This window comes from Scyliorhinus canicula, chromosome 1, assembly GCF_902713615.1.
Source record: "Scyliorhinus canicula chromosome 1, sScyCan1.1, whole genome shotgun sequence".
Lineage (NCBI taxonomy): Eukaryota > Metazoa > Chordata > Chondrichthyes > Carcharhiniformes > Scyliorhinidae > Scyliorhinus > Scyliorhinus canicula.
Genome location: NC_052146.1, coordinates 110,674,978 through 110,699,304, shown reverse-complemented (window position 1 = coordinate 110,699,304; position 24,327 = coordinate 110,674,978). Strand labels below are relative to the sequence as shown.

At 51.7% G+C, this 24,327-nt stretch overlaps 2 protein-coding genes across 5 annotated transcripts in view; one reads left to right on the top strand and one right to left on the bottom strand.

The window, feature by feature from the left end:
- LOC119966211 (synaptotagmin-like protein 2) overlaps positions 1–24,327 on the bottom strand; it is a 164,340-nt gene that overhangs the window by 137,618 nt on the left and 2,395 nt on the right. For 2 of the 4 annotated variants that reach the window (XM_038797550.1, XM_038797571.1), the window contains exon 1: positions 3,505–3,647. The exons of 1 other annotated variant lie outside the window; for it this stretch is intronic. The gene's annotated coding sequence lies outside the window, so the exon portion shown is untranslated. Of the gene's footprint in view, positions 1–3,504; positions 3,648–24,327 lie in introns of those variants that run through there. One more of the 4 variants, XM_038797560.1, reaches the window with a different exon arrangement.
- The window catches only part of LOC119966199 (mannosyl-oligosaccharide 1,2-alpha-mannosidase IA-like), a 345,095-nt gene continuing 325,061 nt past the window's right edge, over positions 4,294–24,327 (top strand). The window contains exon 1 of the mRNA XM_038797540.1: positions 4,294–4,330. The gene's annotated coding sequence lies outside the window, so the exon portion shown is untranslated. The remainder of the gene's footprint in view (positions 4,331–24,327) is intronic.

Genomic DNA, 24,327 nt, shown 5'->3' with positions numbered 1-24,327 from the left:
AGCTCATCTACAGAGACAGGCCCTGGTGATGGAGCACACTCCACCACCCTTACCCTGTTCAGGGTAAGACTCAGCCCCTGGTTTGTGATCTGGCAAGTGGACTGTGAAGATCAATGGTTTTCTTAAAAGTCAGAGACGGCCAGAGACTCAAATAGGCAGTTTACCTATTGGACAGAATCTCTATCAGCTTGATAGAGCTGCACAGGAGAGTCTAGGGCAAGACAGAGCAATGTTAGTGTTCGCTCTGCACACAGCTCCAGGGCCTCTGGTTAACAGTCTACAAAGAAGAAACTTAACTCGGGAACAAAGCAGTAGAAAGGATGATTTCTTAGAGGTATGGTTTTGTCCATCATGATGACCTATACGTGCGAGGTTGGATTTTTTGTTTTCACAATGATGAAGATGGCACAAAGGAACAGGCTGAAATCTGCACCTGATGTGCACATTGTCCTCTCCTCCTTTGCACCTGACTCAAGTGAGATGATGAGACCAAACAGGCTCCCCTTCGCATTAAAAGGAAAGCAAACATGGCATTTGTCACAAAGGTCAGCCGGCGTGGGTTGTGAAGGTCAGTCGGTTGGTAAAAGTGGATCCCGGGATAAAAAAAGTTTGAAAAAGGGTGTGCAGAAAATGTTTGTTGGTGTGGTTCCAGAGACGATGGACTTCATTTACATTGCTATGTTGGAAAAGCTTTGATTGCTCTTCGTCAAGAAGAGAACGTTGAGGAGATTTGATAAAAGTGTTCAAAATCTTGAAGAATCTAAACAGACTAGATAGTGAAAAACTGTTTGGTTTGACAGAAACATTGTGAACTCGAGGTCACCAATTTAAGGTGACTGGCAAAAGAATCAGTGAAATGAGGAAGAACACTTTTAGGAAGTGAGTGATTAGGATCTGGATTGCAATGCCCAAGGACATGGTGGAAGTAGTTACTTCTTCTCTACTGTGTAGCACTACACTCCGTATGCTTCACCCGATGTCTATGTATTTGCTTTGTGTATTTATCGTATGTCCTCTGTTTTTCATGTATGGAACAATCTGTCTGGACTGTACACAGAACAATACTTTCACTGTACTTGGGCACACATGACAATAAATCCAAAATACAATTGTGACTTCAGGGAAGTGAAATCAGCAGAGTTGCTCAGGCAGAGTGTCGGCATGGACCACAACATGCTAAATTGAGATAAATATGAAATGATTCATTTTGGAAGGTCAAATTTGAATGCTGAATACAGGGTTGAAGGCAGTATTCCTGGAAGTGTGGAGGAACAGAGGGATCTTGGGGTCCATGTACATAGATCCCTTAAAGTTGCCATTCAGGTTGATAGGGTTGTTAAGATGGCATATGGTGTGTTAGTTTTTATTAACAGGGGGATTGAGTTTAAAAGCCGCGAGGTTTTGCTGCAGCTTTATAAAACCCTGGTTAGATCACACTTGGAATATTGTGTCCAGTTCTGGTCGCCTCATTATAGGAAGGATGTGGATGCTTCGGAAGGGTGCAGAGGAGATTTACCAGGATGCTGCCTGGACTGGAGGGCGTCTTATGAAAAAAGGTTGAGGGAGCTCGGGCTTTTCTCACTGGAGCGAAGAAGGAAGAGAGGTGACTTGATAGAGGTGTACAAGGTGATGAGAGGCATGGATAGAGTGGATAGCCAGAGACTTTTCCCCAGGGCGGAAATGGGTGTCATGAGGGGACATCATTTTAAGGTGATTGGAGGAAGGTATCGGGGAGATGTCAGAGGTAGATTCTTTACACAGAGTGGTGGGTGTGTGGAATGCACTGCCAGCAGAGGTGGTGGGTCAGAGTCATTAGGGGCATTTAAGCGACTCTTGGACAGCATTAAATTGAAGGGGTGTAGGTTAGGTTGACCTTAGATTAGGATAAATGGTCGGCACAACATCGTGGGCCGAAGGGCCTGTACTGTGCTGTTCTATGTTCTAACTCCATCTATGACATAATAATTCCATGATTCTATGGACAGGATTTTCTAGCTGTTCATGCTGGGTAGTTGTTACGGTCCTGCCGATGGCACACCCGTGAGGGTTTCACGGTAGCGAATGGTGCATACAATGGGAAACCCTGCTAACGGCAGGACCAGAAGATCCAGCCACTAGAAAATCATCCTCCGCTGCTACAGAACACACTGCGGAGGGGGAGGAAAATCCCGGCCAATGATTCCGCCAAAGAGCCATCCAGACGTGAAACACTAGCTCGGTTTGCTCTTCACAAATGCGGTCAGACCTGCGGAGATTGTCCAGTATTTTCTATTTTTGACTCTGTATTGGAGTTAGTGGAATTCAAAGGGATCAGTCCCATGGGTGGTGTTAGGGTGTCCAATTAGTGTCTGCAGCTCACAATCTGATAATGAGATTGTTTAGAATACCCAACATGATCCACCCAATTTCAAACACAATCACATTTTGCTTCCACTGCTTTTTAACCATGGTTCAATTTCCTTTGAATTAAAGCTTTAAAATAGACTTTTGGTCAGAATGATAATCAGCCGCTGTATCTCTATTTTGGTGGTGGGGGTGGCACTATATTAATTTTCAACATTTATCACTCTTATGAGCTGAATTTGCATTAACTAAAGTGGCCTTTGGTCAATGTAGTGGGTTTTAGCTGTTAAAATAGAGAACCCCTCTGTTCCAGTTTACTGCAATATATCAAACACCACCTCGTGATTCTCCTCCCTTCTGTGGGTCAATGAACATTTACTCAAAAGAACTGCAGGTCGGGTTATGGATCAACAAATTACTTTATTTAACATCAAACAGGTATATAAATGGATTTTAAACAGCAGTGATAAACTTCACTATTGTCTTCAAAATGTCAACATAACACACCTCTTCTGTGCTAACATCATGAATTGCTGCCAGGAAAACTCTCCTTAGCAATTGATCTCACTCACTAAGCCACTCTTAGTAATACCAACTCCTCTGGAGATATACACTTGCTGAAAGTTTCACAAACTAATGTACTAATACACTGCCAAGATCCCCTACACATGCTAATTAAAGCACACACAGCAATACTTTCAGACTAACACACTCATGACCATGCACCCACACTAAACATTAACATCTGCACACTGACACTAACAGGAACACGCACTCATATGGCTGGTTTCATTCACATCATCAACACTCTCCCAGCTAATTGTCACTAACAGATCGTCTGTCACTTTTAAATCACACACACATTCTGTGCTGCTCATAACTGCACGGCCTGAATCTTGCAACTTAATCCAGCAAATAACTTAAGTATGGCTAACGTAAAATGCTGATGCTACCAACTTGGCCTGTCCCTTTGAAGTTTTTCTTTTCCCTCCCAGGTGCTACTCCAACTATTTTCAGCAATCAAAGTTAATCACCTCATGAGGCCTAATGAACATCTTAACCCATTGAGACTGTTGGGTGCCTGTCACCAATTTAAGTGAAGTGTGACCAGAGCTCACTGCAGGATCAGCATTAGGGGATAGTTAAAATAAACATCCTCACCTGAACTATGACATTTACCTGGTCATTTTAGATGAAGGGCTCAACTCTTGAGAAAAAAGGCCCCATCCATGATCAGGGGGGTAGCAAGGCCTCAAAACAAACCAGCAGCTGTGCAATTGTGAAAGAGTGGCTTTGAATTTGCATTCACACAGTCAGATTGTGACACCAGAGATAGGAAATCGAACCACAGAGTGTAGAGAGAAAAGCAGGACTGGATTTCTGTCCAATATGGACTGAGTTTTAAAAACTTCTTCAGCCTGTGATGTGCAGCCACTTGTACACAAACTCACAATACTGTACACAATATAACTTCACACATTCTACATTATTTATATTGTAAACTCAGTTGTACTATACTTCCTATAGGAATATGAATAAGCCATACTGCCCTTTAAGCCTGTACAGCCATTTATGCATATCATGGTTGATTTAGCTCCCTTGGTCCCATAACCCTTGGTTCACTTTCCTAACAAGATTCTATCAATCTTAGTTTTGAAATTTTCAACATATGTTGTTTTATGGTTCTAAATGTACTGACGAGCTTCTTAAAGGAGATTTGCAGATTTCCACGATCCCTTTATGTGAAATGCTTCTGAATCACCTCTGAACCTTTTTGCTCTAATGCTAAGTCTACAATCCCTTGTTCTGGACTCTTGCATCAAAGGAAATAATTTATTTCCATATACGATCCAGTAGAGGCGGCAGAAGAGGATTCTGCGAGGTCAACTCAGACACCTCGACTGTACTGTGGGTAGCTGAAGAACTGGTGTCAAGAAGCTTTTTCCCGCCTCTAACCAAAAAAAAGGCAGTGAGGAGGACAAGCAAGGTAAGATTCTTATATCTTTCTTAAGTGTACAATGGCAGAGATAATAATAATAATCTTTATTATCACAAGTAGGCTTACATAGCCAGATAGCAGTTAGGGCAGTGATATGCTCCTCCTGCCAGATGGGGGAGATCAGGGAGCATGCTAGCATCCTTGACAACTGTGGCTGCAGGAAGTGTCATCAACTGCATCTCCTCATAAACCGCATAGTTTGGTTGGAGCAGCAGATGGACACATTGCAGAGAATACAGGGCAGAGAGTGTGAAAGACACTAGCTTCAGGAAGGTGGTCACACCACAGTTTCAGACAAGTAGATGGGTGACCGTCAGGAGAGGCAGGCAGGAGCTTCCTGTAGCTATTCCCCTCTCAAACAGGTATACCATTTTGGTTGCTGTTGGGGGGGGGGAATAACCTTTCAGGGTAAATTCAGCAGCAGCCAGGCCCGTGGCACCACAACTGGTTCTGCTGTAGAGCTGCTCATTTGGGTGCCTTTCCACCGATGTGGGGCTACCATTGGGGAGGTGGCCGTATACTGGCTTTGCAGCTGGTGGTTTGTTTCAAGGAACTGTTTTGGGTTGAACTGTGCCCCCTCTTGGTACGAGAGGCGTGTTTTCTCTCTCTCTCACACCGTGCCCGGCACCGGTGTGTCCTTTTCCAGTGGTCTGTGCTGCTCTTTGGGAACCTTTCCGCTGATGTCAAGCCTGGGGTGGTGGTGGGTGTGTGCTGGCTTGTGAGCTGGTGGTTTTGGTTTTTTTTTCTTGGTGTCTTGTAAATGCTTTCAGCATATTACTGATTTCCGTGACTGTTTTTAGCATGTTGCTGATTCTTTTCTGTTCTTGAGTTGTCAATAAACTTAAAATATTTGTTGCAGGGGAATCAGATGCTTTACAAGTTTTGCCCCTCTAGGGGGTCGTAACTGCGTGAAGTTCTGGTCACCACATTATCAGAAGGACGTGGAAGCTTTGGAGAGAGTGCAAAGAAAGTTCACCAGAACGTTGTCTGGTCTCGAGGTTGTTGGCTATGAGGAGAGGTTGAATAAACTAAACTAGTTTTCACTGGAAAGATAGAGGCTGAGGGGGGACCTGATAGAGGTCTACAAAATTATGAAAGGCACAGACAGGGTGGATAGTTAGAGGCTTTTTCCAAGGATGGCAGTGTCAATTAGAAGACGCACAGAGGTTCAAGGTGAGAGGGGGAAAGTTTAAGGGAAATATGCGGGGTACGTTTTTCACACAGAGAGTGGTGGGTGCCTGGAGCGCGCTGCCAGAGGATGTGGAGGAAGCAGGCACATTAGCAACATTTAAGAGACATCTGGATGGGTACATGAATAGGGAGGAAATAGAGGGATCGCATAAGGGCAGCAGGTTTTTCGGGCATCATGATCGGCACAGGCTTGGAGGGCCTGTTCCTGTGCTGTACTTTTCCTTGTTCTTATACCCAATCAAATCCTTTCAATAATTACGGAATTGCAGAATGGTTGCAACACAGCAGGAGGCCATTCAGCCCATCGTGTCTGTGTTGGTTCTTTGAAGGAGCAATTCACCGAGTGCCATTCCCCTGCCTATTTTCAAATAACCTAATGCTCTTTTGAATGCCTCAATTGAATCTACCTCTGTCACGTTTTCAGTCAGTGCATTCCAGATCCTAATCACTTGCTGCATAAAAATCCTTTTCCTCATTTCACTGTTGCTTCTTTTGCCAAATATCTTAGCAACATAGCACCTTTTAGCAACAGATTCCTGGGAGTGTAAATCAATTGATTTAAAAGCTACATTTTTGCAGGGTGATAAATTTCAAAGGGAAGTGTTTCTGAAACTACCTAAAGAGGCTGGTGATATAGAAGGGAAATGTGAAAATTAAACAGTGTTGTTTACAGATTGAATGGTGCATCAGGGGTGTGGTATTTCTCAGTTGGATTTGTCCTCCTGAAAATAGGTTGTATTCAGCTAAAGACAGATCCAGGCATGTTCCATTGGTATGGTAAGGAGAAACTAGCAGGTATCCATGCGTGTTGATGATTTTTAGTGCAGTGCTTCTGCAGAATTTGTGCAATGGGTGATAGATAAAATAAGGAAGGAATTTAAAGTCAGAAGTCGGTCTTTTGGGCCCTTTGATATATAGAGTTGGACATTAAGGCGTCACGGTGGCACAGTGGTTAGCACTGCTGCCTCACAGCTCCAGGGACACAGGTTCAATTCCGGCCTTGAGTGACTGTCTGTGTTGAGATTGCACGTTCTCTCCGTGTCTGCGTGGGTCCTCCGGGAGCTCCGGTTCCTCCCACAGTCCAAAGATGTGCGGGTTAGGTGGATTGGCCACTCTGAGGAAAGAAACAAACTGAGGGGCAAAGCAAAGAAGAGCCGCTCCTGTTCGGGGCACTGCCCGAACATAACAAAGATCAACAAAAACTTAAAAACATCAAATAAGAGTGCAATTCAAGGGGTCAATAAAAACCCAACCCCTGTGATGCCTACCAAAGGCCTCGATAGTGCTCGTGGACACCGCATGCTTCCTTTCTGGGGGAAGCGTGTTCCTGGCAGAAGAAATGGGTCACCACGGCACACCATCGTGGAGGGGGCTCAACGTAAAGGTATCGTTACAGGGTCTGAAGGTGGAAGGTCATCACCTGGGTGCGAAGGCACACCAGCGCCTGGCCGCCCTCCCTAAGCGGGAGATTCAGAACCTCAGCAGCAACCCAGCGCAGTCTCTCATTCCAGATGAACTCTACAAGCATCTCTAGATCTTTTTGACAAAGTCAGGTGGAGGGGCCAAAGTGACCAGCCATTACCACAACATGGAGGCTGTCAGCTGGTTTATGATGAGTACTCAACCCCTGTAAGACAGCACTCGGAGCAGTCGTGTCCAGCGTCTCAAGCAAGCGGTGACCTTGGCCTCCAGCCCCTGCCAGTTACCCGGCCAGGATTCTTCAGCCAGGCAAAGGTGGACTCCCAAGTAGAGGAGGCTGGTCCTGCTCCAGGTGAAAGGCCTGAGCTCTTCTAGGAGGGGGTCTGTCTGCCACGGACTGACCAGGATTCCGGAACATTTGGTCCAGTTGATCCTGGCAGAGGACGCGTCGGAGTACACAGCCTGACACTCTCGCATCCTCCACAGGTCAGCAGGGTCAGTGAACATGAGGAGCACGTCATCAGCATAAGCCGAAAGGACCACCCCAATGCCCGGCCGGCGCAGAAGCAGCCCTGACAGCCTCCTCCGCAGGACCTGCAGCAGGTCCTCCCACAAAACTCTGCAAGCATCCTCGCTGGACGGATCCGGATAAACGAGGGCGCTGTGGAAGCTTCGGATTTGGGCCCAAGCTTCCTCTGAATCCGAGAAGAGGAGCTGCTGACAGACCCCGCGGCTTTTTTCCAGCGAGTAGAAGAACGGGGTGCCACGGTCCATGTCCATGAGGATCTGGATCCGCGACCTCACATACGCCCCCCAGGACCCGACAAGTTGCAGGTCCCGCAACGCGCCCTTCTTCTCTCTTTACACCGGCTGCAGGGCCGGGTCCTCATCGAGCTTACCGAGACGCGACTCCAGCTCAAGCACCTCCTTCTCCTCAACCCTGGATTTCCGCCTCTTTGTCAACTTCCTCGTTTACTCCTGACAGAAGGTGTGCACTTGAGTCTTGCCCACGTCCCACCATAGCCTCAAAGAGGGGAAGCCTCCCCGCTTCCTTCTCCATCTGGTCCAGAAGTGAAGAAACAAGCCCAGGAACCGCTCGTCCTCTAGCAGCAGGTTGTTAAAATGCCAGTATACAGACAGCTGTAGTGTTAGGTACACTGGTATAACACTGGCTGCAACTGGATGCAGCTTAGATCAAAAAGATACTCCAGACCTTGAAGTTAGTTCAATCAGGTTTATTGAACTAATAGCACAGTTAGCACAGTTCTCCATGAGTTCGACTCTCTGCTGACTTAAGTGTGGTTACCCTGTCTGACTGAACCAGACTAGTTCTTAGCCACGTGGTGGAGGTGTGAGATTGTAACAACACCCTTGACTGGCTCTCTAGATGTTCATCAGTTGAAAGAAGTCGAGTGTCAGTGCCTCGTGTCTTTTATAGTTAGATCCCACCCCTGAGTGTCCTGCCTGCTTATTGGTCATGTCCTGTTCTCTGTGTCCATTAGCTGCTTGTCTGTATATTATTATGGTGCCTGTATATCATCATTATGTGTGTGTCTGTATATCATGGCATCTCCCTTTTTTTATGTTTGGATGACATATGTGAAGGTATTTACAAGAATAGGCCAATATTAACATACATGCAGTGGATGTGAACATATGTACATGTGAAAACAGCTGTCTAAGGCGAGGACACAGAACAAAGCAAACAAATGTTTATAAATCCAGTCTCTGGAGCTTGCGTCTGATCCTGGTCGACCGCCGGAGAGGTGGTGGTGGGGACGACAGCGCCTTGATGGGCGGGATTGAAGCCAGACTGGTGGCCTCGTGAGGTGAGATATCAGGAGGTGGCAAAACAACAGAAGGAAATGGAGAAGAATGTGGTTGCGGGCAGGCAACTTTGCGCAGTACCCATCTGTTTCGTCGCACAACAGAACCATCAGCCAGACGCAGAACATACGAGCGGGGGGAAGCCTGTCGAACAACGACAGTTGGAGCTGACCAGCCTCCATCAGTGATCTTTATCCGAACAGTGTCTGACGGGGATAACACGGGCAAATCGGTGGCATGAGCATCATAGCCCTGTTTTTGCCGGTCTCAGACTTGCTGCACCTTCTGCAGCACCGGGAGATGATCCGGGTTGGGCAAGTGAATGGCTGGAAGTGCCATTCGCAGGTCCCTGTTCATCAGGGGTTGAGCCGGCGACATGCCAGTGGACAGTGGGGTTGCCCTGTATGCAAGCAGCGCAAGGTGAATGTCAGACGCAGAATCCGCAGCCTTGCAGATGAGCTGCTTCACTATGTGCACCCCTTTCTCAACTTTTCCATTTGACTGCGGATAGTGTGGGCTGGAAGTGATGTGTTTGAACTGATACGACTCGGCAAACGGAGACCATTCATGGCTGCTGAAGCACGGGCCATTGTCACTCATGACAGTGAGTGGGATACCATGCCTGGAGAACGTCTCCTTACAGGCTTTCATGACGGTCCGAGATGTGAGGTCTGAGAGCTTCACGACTTCAGGGTAATTGGAAAAATAATCAATGATTAACACGTAATCACAACCATTTGCGTGAAAGAGGTCGATGCCAACCTTGGACCACGGAGAGGTTTCGATTTCATGCTGCTGAAGTGTCTCCTTACTCTGCGCTGGCTGGAAGCGTTGACAGGTCTCACAGTTAAGGGCCATGTTCGCGATGTCCTAGCTAATACCAGGCCAGTAGACAGCCTGCCTGGCTCTGCGTCTGCACTTTTCCACACCCAGGTGGCCCTCGTGGATTTGATGGAGCACCAAGCTCTGGAGATTGTGTGGAATTACAATCCGGTCCAATTTGAGGAGGATACCATCAACCACCGTCAGGTCGTCCTTTGCATTGAAAAACTGTGGGCACTGCCCTTTTTGCCAGCCATTGGCTAGGTGTTGCATAACAGGCTGCAAGAGGGGATCTTTGGCTGTGTCCTCAGATGATACGAATCATCTTCTCATCAGATGCCGGGAGGGTGCTAGCACACAGCTGCACCTGTGAACACTACCCCATCCCGAAGCGGGAGGAACTCACCAGTGAGATGGCACATGCAAGGTTTTTAACGAAGTTAGATGCGTCACATGAATTCTGGCAAATCCAGCTGGATGGGTCCAGCAGAAGGCTCTGTACCTTCAACACACTGTTTGGCATGTACTGCTATAACCGTATGCCGTTTGGCATTGTCTCGGCATCGGAGATATTTAATCGCGTCATGGAACAGATGAAGGGGTTCGTATGTACTTGGACGACGTCAACATATGGTCCACGACCCCTGAGGAGCATATTTCCCATCTCCAGCAGGTATTCCGACTCAATGTGCCGGATGACGTTCAGTGGTTCACTAGGCATGGTGATGGAGCAGGACAGTGTATTAGCAATGATGAGCGCCTTGCCATGCGTGTAGACCAGGTCAAAGTCGTACCTTCTGAGTTTGAGGAGGATGAGCTGCAGCCTAGGCGTCATGTCATTAAGGCCCTTGTGGATAATGTGGACCAGGGGCCTGTGATCCGTCTCGACTGTGAATGTCGGCAGGATGTAGACATGGTCGTGAAACTTGAGAATGCCAGTGAGGAGGCCGAGGCATTCCTTCTCAATTTGTGCATACCTTTGTTCAGTGGGCGTCATTGCCCTTGATACAACCGGCCTGGCACTGGCTCCTTGACCCCCAAGATCTCTGGCTGAAAATGTGGTGTCAGCAAGATCATAGAATTCACAGTTCAGAAGGAAGCCATTTGGCCCATCAAGTCTGCACCAGCCCTAGGAAAGAGCACCCTCCCCAAGCCACACCTCCACCCTATCCCCGTAACCCCACCTAAATTTTTTTTTGGGACACAAAGGGAAATTTGGCATAGCCAATCCACCGAACCACATATTTGTACTGTGGGAGGAAACCGGACCACTAGGAGGAAACCCACACAGACACGCGGAGAACGTGCAGATTCCGCACAGTGACCCAAGCCAGGAATCGAACCTGGAACCCTGGAGCTGTGAAACCACTGCGCTGGCCACCCCACCTAAATGTGAGGTTAGGTGACAACCCCCCCCCCCCCCCCCCCCCCCCCCCCGCCTCTCCAGGAGCCATGTGGCTTCGTCTCCCAGAGCGGTGTGGGTTTCATGCAGGAAGCACACTGCCTACTTCCCATCCCGGAGGACTGAGAAGTTCTGGAACCTGCGGAGCGAGTCCCTGCTGCCGTTAATGTAGAGGCTGGCTACTTCGGGTATGGACCATGGAGTAAGTGGTCACACACAAGGCAGCTCCTGCCCAAGGTTACAGAAAAGAGCTTTTTAAAAAATCAATACGGGGTAGAATTTTGATGAAAAGATGTAGGTGAATGTTGGAGGAGTACTTTCCCCCAGGAATGGTATGTCTCTTGGTTACCAGACCTGGCAGAAACAGTGAAAGATTTGGCTGGAGCTGCAGCAAAGACAAAAGCCTCTTCCAGCATGCAGGCGGGGGAAGGGCGAGCTTAAAGGCCTCAACTTGACTTGAGGGCCTTTATTAAAGCTGAATTCTAGCAGCAGAGAGAACAACTGTGAAAAGATCTCACCAAGGCCATTGAAGAAGCGGTGACGAGACTTCTGGTGGCGGCCATGGAGGAGTAGGTCGCGCATTCGGCAGCTCCTGTCTGGAACGGACTCTCGGACCTTTTTCAGGAGTTTCCATGGGCGCAGTGGGCACAGGAGCAACAGGAGCTCCTTAGGGGCTGCTTTGCTGATCTTAAAAAGGACATGCTGGCCTCGATGAAGGCATCAATAGACCAAATGATCGCAACTCAGGCAACACAAGGGAAAGCGATTAAGGAGATGGAGAAAAAGCTATCCGACCATGAGGACAAGTTGGTTGTATTGGCCCTTAAGATGGAGACGCAGGATGACCTCCACAAGAAGTGGCAGCAGAGGCTGAAGGACCTAGAAAGCAGGTCCAGGAGACAGAACTTGCCTCCCTGAAGGTGTGGAGGGGTCGGATGCGGGAGCATTTGTGTCCAAGATGCTGGAGACGCTGATAGGAACGGGGGTATTTCCTCGACCCCTGGAGCTGGATGGGGCGCACAGAGCCCCCGCAAGGAAGCCCAAGGCAAATGAACCGCCAAGGGGCATGGTGGTGAGATTTCATCGCTTCTCGGACAAGGAACCTGTCTTGCGGTGGGCAAAAAAAGAACGGAGCAGCAGGTGGGAGAACAGCGTGATACGCATCTACCAGGACCTGGGTGCGGAGCTGACCAAGAGGCGTGCTGGATTCAACCGGGTGAAGGTGACACCCTTCTGCAAGCGCGTGAAATTTGGGTTGCTACACCCAGCGAGGCTATGGGTCACGTACAAGGAATGGCATCACTATTTTGAGACGCCGGGCGAGGTGTGGTCATTCGTCAAACAAGAAAAGCTGGACTCGAATTAAAGGGCACTTAAGCTTTGGTGGAATGCGGCGGTGGGGCTGGGTAACACGGTACCGTTTCTAATATAAGATTGTACAAAATGTTGGGTGCGTGTAAGGGCTGAGGTGGTGGCTGGAGTGTGCAGTGTTTTCGACAAAGTTGAGATACGGAGGTGGGAGGGGGCCCTGTATTCAGTGCGAATTTTTGGGAAGTTGGAGCCTTGGTTCAACAAGTGTCTCCTCACGGAGCAATGTTAGTGTCTTCTGTTATTTTGGGGGGGGGGGGGGTTTGAATGGGCTGGTCAAAAGAGCGCGTGTGTTCGCGCACCTAAAGGGGTTAAATGCAGACGTAGCAATGCTTCAGGAGACTCATTTAAAGCTCGCAGATCACACGAGATTGAGAAATGGATGGGTAGGCCAGGTGTTCCATTCAGGGCTGGATTCGAAGACTAGTGGGGTAGCAATTCTGATCTGTAAGGGTGTGGCATTCGAGGCTGGGAGAATTGTGGCAGATAAGAGGGGCAGGTATATAATGGTGAGTGGAAAGTGGGTGGAGATCCGGGTGGTGTTTGTGAACGTCTATGCTCCGAATTGGGATGATGTGGAATTTATTTATGTTTTTTAAATAATTTTTATTCAAATTTTCACATTTTCACAAAAAAGAAAACAATAACAGAAAATTCTAAGAACAGATAAAAAACAGAACCCCTCCCCCGCCGTAAATACAAAAGAGAAACAATAAATTGACGCCCGTCATTGGCAAAAAACAGATATTCAACCCAAAACAAAAACAAAGAGACAACCCCCACCCCCCGAGTTGCTGCTGCTGCTGACCTTTTGTTTTTACCGTTCTGCCAGGAGGTCTAGGAATGGTTGCCACCTCCTGAAAAACCCCTGCACTGACCCCCTTAGGGCAAATCTCACCCTCTCCAATTTAATAAACCTCGCCATATCGTTGACCCAGGCTTCCAGGCTTGGGGGCCTTGCATCCTTCCACTGAAGAAGAATCCTCCGCCAGGCTACTAGGGATGCAAAGGCCAGAACACCGGCCTCTTTCGCCTCCTGCACTCCCGGCTCAACTGCAACCCCAAATATTGCAAGTCCCCAGCCTGGATTGATCCTGGATCCTACCACCCTCGATACCGTCCTTGCTACACCCTTCCAAAATTCCCCCAGCGCTGGGCATGCCCAGAACATGTGGACATGTTTGCTGGGCTCCCTGAGCACCTAATACACCTGTCCTCGATCCCAAAAAAACGGCTCATCCTTGTCCCGGTCATAAGAGCCCTATGCAGTACCTTAAACTGTATGAGGCTAAGCTTCGCACACGTAGAGGAGGAGTTCACCCTTTCTAGAGCATCCGCCCACGTCCCCTCCTCAATCTCCTCACCCAGCTCCTCCTCCCATTTATCTTTCAGCTCCTCCACCGAGGCCTCGTCTACCTCCTGCATCACCTGGTACGCTTCCGAGATCCTCCCCTCTCCAACCCACACCCCCGAGAACACCCTGTCCTGGACCCCACGCGGCGGCAGCAGGGGGAACCCCGCCACCTGCCTGATGTGGAATTTATGAGACGCATGCTAGGCAAAATCCCAGACTTAAGAGTCACACCGCCTGATCATGGGGGGAGACTTTAACACCGTCATCGACCCCGAGCTGGACGGGTTGAAGTCCAGGACAAGTGACCGGCAGTGGCTAACAAACTGAGGGGTTTTATGGAGCAGATCGGGGGGTGGATCCCTGGAGGTTTGCGCGGCCGAGAGCGAAGGAGTTCTCTTTTTTTCCTCCCACGTTCATAAGGTTTATTCCCGCTGTGGTGAATATATTGCTGTAACAATTCACCATATGTTTATCTGTATTACGCTGTTGCCCATGTGGGCTCCACTTATTGACCATTGTATGGTATTACCTATAATGTAGCATGCTGGGGCCTGTGTGGGCTCCGCCCCTGACTCCACCCCTTGAGTGGAGGTATAAAGAGCAGTCGCCCTGTAGGCAGCTCCCACTAACAGACCAGTCCCAGGCAGGCACTGTTATAGTTGATTAAAGCCACAGTTTACGTCAACTCCTGGTTTCATGTGAATTGAATGAAAATCGCTTATTGTCACAAGTAGGCTTCAAATTAAGTTGCTGTGAAAAGCCCCTCGTTGCCACATTCCGGCGCCTGTTCGGGGAGGCTGGTACGGCAATCGAACCGTGCTGTTGGCCTGCTTTAAAAGCCAGCGATTTAGCCCTGTGCTAAACCAGCCCCTGGTTGAATTGATGGTCGCATCAATTTAATCAACTACAATGCCACTATGGAATCGGCCCTCAAACCTGACCCACTGGAACCCGATCCGCAGGCCGCGGAGGCGAAAGAGATTTTTTCGCACTGGCTCCGCTGTTTCAAGGCCTACCTCACCGCTGTCTCCTCGCCTTCCACCTCCAACAAACAGAAGCTGAGTCTCCTCCACGCATGGGTGAGCCATCGAATCTCTGTTCAACTCGAGGAAGCCTCCACCTACGCAGACGCCCTCACGATGCTAGAGCGCCTCTATGTAAGGCCCGTGAACGAGGTATACGCGCGGCACCTCCTCACCACTCGCCGCCAGCGTCCCGGGGAATCGCTGGAAGAGTATCCATGCGACCTCAAAGTCCTTGCACGAAGCTGCAATTACCAGGCCGTTACAGCCACTCAACATATGGACCTCGCCATCCGGGATACCTACGTGGCTGGAGTCAGGTCCAACTACGTGAGACAGCGCCTACTCGAAAGGGGGCCCTGGACCTGGAAGAGACGGTAAAATTAGCCTCCTCTCTGGAAGTAGCGTTCCAAAGCCTTAACGCGTTCCCGTCCGATCACGCAACCCCCTCATGGATCCCCGACCAAAGAATACCCCAGGCCTGTGCAGCGCGGCAGCCCGCTCACCATGGGGGGGCTACCCTGTTATTTCTATGGCCAGCCTCAACACCCCAGGCAGCGCTGCCCGGCCCGGAACGCGAACTGCAGTGACTGTGGGAGAAAAGGACATTTTACTAAAGTTTGCCTAGCCAGGTCCAGAAACTCTAAATCGCAGGCCCGACCCTCAGACTCACATGCCTGCAGATCCCGCAGTGTGGCAGCGTGTCTGCTGGCTCCCCCTCCCCCGGAATCATCATCGGCCTCCTGTTGACCGTGGGGGCAGCCATCTCCAAGCCCGCACTACATGTGTGACTCATGGGGGCCGCCATCTTGGCCATCCTCGCCCACGCGGCCCACCACGTGCGATTCATGGGGGCTGCCATCTTCCTCGCCGCCCGACACGTGCAACCAACGGGGGCAGCCATCTTGGGACCACCCCAGCACCTCCGACCACGCCGGCTACCCGCAAGTCGGCGCGGTCACCCTCGACCAGTCACGACCAAAACACCTCCAGAGCTCTATGATGACCGTCCGGGTAAACGGACACAAAACGCCCTGCCTCTTCGACTCCGGGATCACAGAGAGCTTCATTCATCCGGACATGGTAAGACGCTGCTCGCTCCCAATCTTCCCGGCGCATCAAATCATCTCCCTCGCCTCCGGGTCGCACTCGGTGCAGGTCTGGGGCTGCACTACCGCAACCCTAGCAATACAGGGCGCCGAGTACGCCAATTTTAAATTATATGTGCTCCCAGACCTCTGCGCTCTTCTCCTATTGGGATTAGATTTCCAATGTAACCTCAGGAGCCTCACCCTGAAGTTCGGCGGGCCCCTACCCCCACTCACCGTATGTAGCCTCGCGACCCTAAAGGTCGACCCTTCCCTGCTCTTCGCAAATCTCACCGCCGACTGCAAACCAGTTGGCACGAGAAGCAGGCGGTATAGCATCCCGGACAGGACTTTTATCAGGTCCGAGGTCCAGCGACTCTTGCGGGAGGGAATTATCAAGGCCAGCAATAGCCCCTGGAGAGCTCAGATTACAGATGTTGTAGATTACAGCCAAACCATAAACCGGTGCACGCACCTTGATGCATACCCCCTTCCCCGGATCGCAGACATGGTAAACCAGATCTCACACTACTGGGTTTTCTCCATGGTGGATCTGATGTCTGCATACCACCAGCTCCCAATCCGCCCAGAGGACCGCCACTACACGGCTTTTGAGGCTGACGGCCGCCTCTTCCACTTCTTCCGGGTCCCCTTTGGTGTCACGAACGGGGTCTCGGTTTTTCAAAGAACGATGGACCGAATGGTGGACCACTACGGGCTGCGGGCCACATTTCCGTACTTAGACAACGTCATAATCTGCGGCCATGATCAGCAGGACCACGATGCCAACCTCCAGAGATTTCTCCAAACTGACCGAACCCTTAACCTCACTTACAACAAGGAGAAATGCGTTTTCCGCACGACCAGACTAGCCATCCTCGGCTATGTCTTGGAAAACCGGGTCCTAGCACCCGACCTCGACCGTTTGGGCCCCCTCCTGCAACTCCCCCTTTCCCACTGCCCCAAGGCCATGAAAAGGTGCCTCGGGTTCTTTTCATATTACGCCCAGTGGGTCCCCAACTATGCGGAAAAATCCCGCCCACTAATCAAGGTCACCATCTTCCCACTGGCGGCTGAGGCCCGCCAGGCCTTCAGCTGCATCAAGGCAGATATTGCCAAAGCCGCGATGCGCGCGGTGGATGTGTCCGTCCCCTTCCAGGTGGAGAGCGACGCATCAGAGGTCGCCTTCGCCGCGACCCTCAATCAGGCAGGCAGGCCCGTAGCGTTTTTTTTCACAAACCCTCACCACCTCCGAAATTCGACACTCCTCAGTCGAAAAGGAGGCCCAAGCCATCGTGGAAGCCGTGCGGCACTGGAGACACTACCTCACTGGTAGGAGGTTTACCCTCGTCACCGACCAATGATCGGTAGCCTTCATGTTCGACAATACACAGCGGGGCAAAATCAAGAATGATAAGATCTTGAGGTGGAGGATCGAACTCTTTACCTATAATTACGATATAGTATATCGCCCTGGGAAGCTCAACGAGTCCCCAGATGCCCTGTCCCGCGGCACATGCACCAGCGCGCAAGATGACCGACTACGTGCTATCCACGATGGCCTCTGCCACCCGGGGGTCACCCGGCTTTTCCACTACATCAAGGCCCACAACCTGCCCTATTCCACTGAGGAGGTCAGGGCCATGACCAGGGACTGCCCGATCTGCGCGGAGTGCAAGCCGCACTACTATCGACCGGATAAGGCCCACCTGGTAAAGGCATCCCAGCCCTTTGAGCGCCTCAGTATCTCCTCCAACAACCGCAACTCATATTTCCTCAACATCATCGACGAATTCTCCCGCTTCCCCTTTGCAATCCCTTGCCCCAACATGACCGCGGCCACCGTCATTAAAGCCCTACATAGTGTCTTCACCCTGTTTGGTTTCCCCACATACGTCCACAATGACCGGGGCTCGTTGTTCACGAGCGACGAACTGCGTCAGTACCTGCTCAGCAAAGGCATCGCCTCGAGCAGGGCTACCAGTTATAACCCCAGGGGAAACGACCGTCCTACTGGCCCTACGGTCTAGGAGTCTCCCACTGGCAGGAAGTCCTCCCCTGCACACTCCACTCTATTAGGTCCCTACTTTGCATGGCCACAAACGAGACCCCTCAAGTCCACCTATTTGTTTTCCCCGGGAAATCCACCTCGGGGGGCCTCGCTTCTGCCCTGGCTGAAGACACCGGGGCCCGTCTTGCTCCGTAAGCACGTCAGGAGCCATAAGTCCGACCCCCTGGTCGAGAGGGTCAGCTCCTACACTCCAACCCCCAGTACGCATACATCGAACACCCCGATACGGTCTCCCTCCGGGACCTGGCACCTGCAGGTTCCACTACCACCACCACCCCATCTTACCCCGCCCAACCTACACTGACCAGCGCCCCCGCCCCTACATGGCACCTGCACCCCCTACATGGCACCTGCCTGCCATTTTCCCTTCACCGACCCACAGGAATGAAGCTCCAGAAGACACGCTCCCGGAGTCCATGTCTGTACCCGCACCGGCGACTTCACTACCGATGCCAGCACGGACGAGTTCGACGCCCAGGTTAGCGGTGACACCAGAGCTTCATCATTCACAGCGCACAATCCGGTCTGGGAGGCTCTGAAGGCCGTTGTCAGAGGGGAAATCATCTCAATTCGATCCCATAGGGAAAAGAGAAAGAGCGGAGAGGGAGAGACTGGTGGAGGAGATATTCCGAGTGGACAGGAGATACGCGGAGGCCCCTGAGGCGGGGCTACTGAGGGAGCGGCGGAGTCTGCAGGCGGAATTTGAACTGCTGACCACAGGGAAAGCGGTAGCACAGCTGAGGAAGGCAAGGGGGGCAGTCTATGAGTATGGGGAGAAAGCGAGTAGAATGCTGGCACACCAACTGTGAAAGAGGGTGGCGGCCAGGGAAATCGTGGGAGTAAAGAATAAGGAGGGTAACACGGTCTTGGATCCGGGGGGGTTAACGGAGTCTTTAAGGAATTCTATAGTAAACTATATGAGTCGGAGTCCCCGACGGGAGCGGAAGGGATGAGGCAATTTTTGGACCAGTTGAGGTTTCCAAAGGTGAAAGAGGACCTGGTGGAGGGGCTGGGGGCCCCGATTGAATTGGAGGAGATTGTCAAGAGAAAAGAGGGCATACAATCAGGTAAAACCCCGGGGCCGGACGGTTACCAGGTAGAATTCCATAAGAAATTTTCGGAAATATTGAGCCCACTCCTGATGAGGACCTTCAATGAGGCTAGAGAGAAAGAAACCCTCCCCCCCAACAATGTCACAGGCTTGGATCTCACTCATTATTAAACGAGGGAAGGACCCGGAACATTGCGGGTCATACAGGCCGATTTCGCTTTCAAACGTGGATGCCAAATTGCTGGCTAAGATTCTGGCCACAAAAATTGAGGATTGCGCCCCAGGGGTGATAGAGGAAGACCAGACTGGGTTTGTTAAAGGCAGACAACTCAATACCAATGTCCGGAGACTTTTGAATATTATTATGATGCCCTCAGAGGGAGGGGAGGCGGAGGTGGTAACAGCGATGGACGCAGAGAAAGCCTTTGACCGGGTGGAGTGGGAGTACCTCTGGGAAACGCTGGGGAGGTTCGGGTTTGGTGAGGGTTTTATTGGCTGGGTGAAATTGCTGTACCAGGCGCCTGTAGCAATTGTATGTACAAACCGGCTGAGGTCGGGGTACTTCGAGCTTCACCGGGGAACGAGGCAAGGGTGTCCCCTCTCCCCATTACTATTTGCCCGAGCTATAGAACCACTAGCTATGGTGCTGAGAGCCTCGAGGAACTGGCGGGGACTGGTTCGCGGGGGGGGGGGGGGGGGCGGGGGGGGGGGGGGGGGGGGGGGGGGGGACATCGGGCCTCGCTATACGCGGATGATTTGCTCCTGTACATTTCGGACCCTGTGGAGGGGATGGGGGAGGTTCTGCGGATCCTGAGGGATTTTGGTAGTTTTTCAGGGTACAAACTGAACATGGGAAAGAGCGAGTTGTTTATGATCCAGGCCAAGGGGCAGGAGGAGAGACTGAAAGAGCTGCCACTCAGGATGGTAGAGAAAACTTTTCGTTACCTGGGTATACAGGTGGTCAGGAAATGGGATGCCCTGCACAGGCTCAACCTGACCTGGTTGGTGGAGCAAATGGAAGTGGACTTTAAAAGGTGGGACATGCTCCCGCTGTCACTGGCAGGGAGGGTGCAGACCGCGAAAATGACTGTCCTCCCCAGATTTTTGTTTGTCTATCAGTGCCTCCCCATCTTCATCCCTCAGGCCTTTTTTAAGCGGCTGAGTAGGATCATTATGGGCTTTGTGTGGGCGAATAAGACCCCGCGAGTAAGGAGATCGCTGTTGTTTCGAAGTCGAGGGGTTGGCGCTGTTGAACTTTCGCAACTACTACTGGGCGGCCAATATAGCTATGATTAGGAATTGGGCGATGAGGGTGGGGAGGGCGGCGTGGGAGCAGCTGGAGGCGGCGTCATGTAAAAGTACTAGTCTGGGAGCTTTGATAACGGCTCCTTTGCTGTTCCCGCCCACCCGTTACTCCACAAGCCCGGTGGTGGTGGCGACATTGCGGATCTGGGGACAGTGGAGGAGGTACAAGAAGCTGGAGGGAGCGTCGGTCTGGACTCCGATATGCAACAACCACAGGTTTGTCCCGGGCAGGATGGATGGTGGGTTCCAGAGCTGGCAGAGGGCAGGCATCCGAAGGATGGGAAATCTGTTCATAGACGGAAGCTTTCTTAGTTTGAAGGCGCTAGAGGACAAATTTAATCTGCCTCCAGGAAATGCCTTTAAATATCTGCAAGTACGAGCCTTCCAGAAAAAACAGGTAGTGGCCTTTCTGACGCTGCCGCCACAGAGGATACAGGACAGGGTGGTCTCCGGCACCTGGGTGAGGGAGGGGAGGGTGTCAGACATCTACCAGGAACTACAGGAGGAGGAGGAAACCCCGGTGGAGGAGCTCAAGGGCAAGTGTGAGGAGGAGCTAGGTGAGGAGTTGGAAACGGGTCTGTGGGCAGAGGTCCTGGGGAGGGTTAATTCCTACTCATCATGTGCAATGTCAGTAGTAAAGTGCTACTTCACCTTTTCATTGCTCAGAAGGAGCAGAGGAGAGCGGCTCCTCTGCTCCCTCAGGAATCCGTCGAGGAAAGATTTCTGCCAGCGCTGCTCCGAATCGTCCGCGTCTCCCATCTCTTTAACGTCGGCATGGGAAGGCGACATGTCCAACCACGGGTCGAGAGCTAGCTGTACTCTGTTCGGCGACCGCGGTTTACACGCAGAAAATCCCAGAGTTCTGCTCGGGGGATGAGGGGCAACTTGGTGTCGGGCACGAGGGAGTCCACCACTTCGCTGCAGATAGACCCCAAATCATCCCCCATGCTCCCCACCGAGCAGCCGTCCTCCTCCGGGCAGTCACCGCCTGGGACCGAGTCCTCCGCCACATTGAGTGTGGGGGACGGCGCCATCACACCAACCAGCCCTGGGTCTGCCTCGATCCCACCCCCCCGGATCGTCGACAGACGGGTTCCTCACAGGCTTCTCTAATTGTATCAGGCCAGAGGGAGGCGGTGACTCAGAACTACCCCCCTCCTATTGCGATGTTGGGCCACCGGAAGATCCGGGAGCTGGAGGTGCGTGACGTCGGAGGCTGGGGCGGAGAGGGGGGTTCTCCTTTCCACCACTGCCCAATGACCCTGAGGCTAGGAAGCTGCCACAGCCCTCCAGCGCTGTAAAAACAATCACCTATGGCGTGCAAAATTGAACCGGGTGGAACAGACCCTCCGGGGGGGGGGGGGGGGGTCTCGCTTGCACCCGGCCCCGAGGCATCTTGCTCGGGGGGTGGGGCTGCGACAGCTCAGGGTTCGAAACTTGAAAAACCTTCTCATTTCTCTTCTGGGGATGTAGTGTAATGTCGAGAGGTCGGGGTGCCACCCTCACTGCACCGGGGGGGGGGGGGGGGGGGGGGGGGGTTTGGTCATGATGTCTTTCTCCCCACCACCTCTCCCCATCCAAGGAATGGCGCTGCTTGTGGGGGGTGGCTTGCGCTGAGGAAAACTCCATCCTTGCATCGTTCCCCCCTTCCCTCAACACTCCGCCCCGGGGTTCCTTCCTGATTTGGGCGTCCTTCGCGCCAGCCTGGGATCACGCGCATCACCGCACCCCCCTCCTTGCTGACCCGCCGAAACGAAGCTGGGCCCAGTACCCGACTTTGAGGCGTTGATGGGCCTGGGATGAGATGGAGTGCCCGCGGTGCCAGGTGTATCAGTGGTCCCCTGGGCAGAGTTCTGGGGCGCAGGGGTCTCCAGGCTGATGGGGTCGGGGGTATTTGGAGCCGATCCCCGCCTTGCCTTCTTTCGGTTCTTGCAGCCTGGTGGATGCCCTCCCTCCTGGCTGATTGGCCAGTAGGCGCTGGTACGCTTGTCTCCCTGCAGGGTTGGGGTGGTAATGCCAACGGAGGGAGGGCGACCGGCGGTGCCAGCCGTAGCCGCCTTGGTGTTTGTGGTGGCTTTGGAGCCAGGGTAGTTTTTCCTCCCATGCCCCACCTTCTTGCAGGGGTGGTACTATACGCCATCTGCAGACCAGAAAATATAGAAGGTCTCCCGAGATGGTAGACCTCAAATCCGCTCCTCTCATACATCCTCCCGGGCCAGGCGGATGAAACCCTGGCTTCGGAAGGAGTAGATGTGCCTTAGGGGGCGTCCTTCAGGCCAAGAGGGAGTGGCGTTACCTCGGAACGAACCTCACCAGTAGTTGGAGGTGGGGGAGGAGGAGCTCGGTAGGGAGGCAAGGCAGGACATTGGACAATATTTTTTTTTTTTTTTATAAATTTAGATTACCCAATTATTTTTTCCAATTAAGGGGCAATTTAGCGTGGCCAATCCACCTACTTTGCACATTTTTGGGTTGTGGGGGCGAAACCCACGCAGACACGGGGAGAATGTGCAAACTCCACACGGACAGTGACCCAGAGCCGGGATCGAACCTGGGACCTCAGCGCCGTGAGGCGGTTGTGCTAACCACTAGGCCACCGTGCTGCCCCCGACATTGGACAATATGACCCGCTCGGCGGTGGCCTCAAGGTCCACTGCCAGGTTGGTGCTGCGCAATGCGAGCCCCTCTTCAAGGGCGAGGTTGATCGCCCTCTCTGACCTCAGGAAGAACACGACTATCCCGTCCATACGAGAGGCGGCCACAAAAACATCTATGTTGACGGTTGGGTGAGCGTAGCACTTTACACCCAGCTTTCGGGTCAGCAACAGGAAAGGTGGCTGAGCTGTGGGAGTAATGGAGGCTGAAGAGGGCACCACCCTCGCATAGGTGGTTCTAGTCGGCCCCGCCACTGGCGTAGGTGGAGTGGTCATCAGGGCAAGTGCCACACCCACCCCCGTGTGGGCTGTGTCGTGTTGTAATTCGAAGGAGAAATAGACAGGGGAAGAGCGAGTTGGAATGATATGCTCTCCTCCAGGAAGGTATACAGATGGAACAAGGCAAGGAAGGGAAGAGAGATTAAGGGGCACAGTGGGAGGAAGTTGGCAACACAGGAGGGCGAGGCACCGTCGTTTGAAGAATGTGTGAGGTGGGAGACTCCTGAGACACTGTTGAAGCTGGAGGGTGGGAGGATTGGGCAGTATAGACAGATCTTCAGCCTGGGTGGGGGCCCAGCAAAAACACAATCCATGCTCCCACCATAGGTTGGCCATACCGAGGTAAGTAGCACTCGTTTGTGAGGTCTTCAGCTCAAGTAGGGCTCAGCAAAAACACAGTCTGTGTTCCCACCTTGGAACGGCCGCCCAATGGAACTGACCTCCCTGCAGAAAGAAGCGCTGGTGTATGGGGTCTTCGGTCCAGGAGGGGCCCAGCAAACCAGCAGTACAAAGGGGCTTTACTCCCATCTTGTTTTTGCAGCCACCCTCCTGTTGTTGGTTTTCCTTCCTTCTCTCCTCTCTCTTTCCTTCTCCCCTCTCTCCTTCCTCCTGGCAGCTCATCAGCAACCAGCACTGGAAACAGAAGCAAACTGAGCAACAGCAGCAGCAACAGAGACAGAGAGAACAGCAGCAGCCACTCTCCACCACAGCAACAACCTCACAACTCCAAAGTCTGCACTGGGAGTGCCGGCTTCGGATTGGCCATGTTAAATTTCCCCTTAGTAGAGTTACTGTGTTACGGAAAAGGGGTGGAGGCATGGGCTTAAGTAGGGTGCTCTTTCCAAGGGCTGGTGCAGAAACAATGGGCCAAGTGGCCTCCTTCTGCACTGTATGATTCTATTAAGCAGAATAAGTCAGGAGTGACCTTGAATCAACAATCTTACTTAGAAAATGCCAATTGCATCCCAATAAAATCGGGTCTGATATCTGATAGCACCTACCTCCTTGGTAAAGACAGATGCAACGTATTCATTTAAAGCCCTACCCCATGTGTAAATTCCCCTTTATGTCCCTTATCAGCCCTACTCCTCCTTTTATCAACTTTTTACTATCTACGTACCTAAAGAAGACT